Here is a 1,097-nt window from a genome sequence, read left to right on the forward strand (position 1 = left end):
TGAAGGTCAACAAGATACTAAGTGGAAGAGACAAGTTTGGATCCAGATGTGATTTTAGAACCAAATTCTAGAGCACTAATTCTAGCTCACTAGTGACAAAGTATGGCTCAAAAGCTGGGGAAGAGTTTATTTTATGCTTTTCAACACCCTTTCTCCCCTCACTCTAATCTCTTTCTCTCACTTCCTTAACCCCGTTCCCTCCAAATGCAGCAGCCTTGGAGCTCTTTCACACAAGATGGTAATACATAGGCAGGACTAGTCTCAGAGAGGGGGCCAGTGCAGGGACTTTGGAGCAAGGGGCCTTTAGGAAAAGGCTAGGAACAAAGAACTCCAACTGCCTTGTTTCTGAGCTCACATGAATGCTCCCCTGGAACTTTCTGGAAATAGAGAAGTCCTTAAGAGGGGACTCAAGTTCCTACAGGATTTGGGTGTTAAGGTTGGTGTGACCTCATTGGTCTTCCTATACTGATGAGGCTCAGAATTATCCAGTGGTAACTGACAAAGGCTGCATTCTCGAAACTTTTCCCAAGTGCTTCTAGGTCTGCAGAATGGAAGGATTAGATGATCTGATCCCTAAGAAAATTTTTTTTACCTCTAAAAAACTATAAACTCATAATTTATTTTCAGCTGGAACCTAAAGTGGACAAGGAGGAGTAAATGCTTTTATTCTGATTAAGACTATGAAAAAGAACTCAAGGTCAGTATGAGGGAAGGGAAGAAGAGATGGAAAGTGATATGACTGATACCTAAGCAATTATCTAGAAAGTTTACATTTTTAAACATAACTAGAATATTTTGCTTTTATTTATTAATCTAGAAAATCTCGACATAACCAAGAAAATTATGATTGTAATCTTTCTTGGGGTCACCTGCCCTGGCCTGGAGTCTCTAATGACTGAAATTGGTTCAGCCTTTGCATCTCCAATCTTTGGAAGATGACTATGAAATAAATCCACAAGGAAGTTATTATTCCCTTTCCTCAAAGATGAGTACCATGAGAGTCCCCCCAGATGTTCAGTAGATAAAGGAGTTAATTTACGTGATCATCTTTCTGTTTGTCCCCTGTGTTTATCTTTCCATTAATTTATTCAATAGTC

This window comes from Pteropus alecto, unplaced genomic scaffold, assembly GCF_000325575.1.
Source record: "Pteropus alecto unplaced genomic scaffold, ASM32557v1 scaffold239, whole genome shotgun sequence".
Lineage (NCBI taxonomy): Eukaryota > Metazoa > Chordata > Mammalia > Chiroptera > Pteropodidae > Pteropus > Pteropus alecto.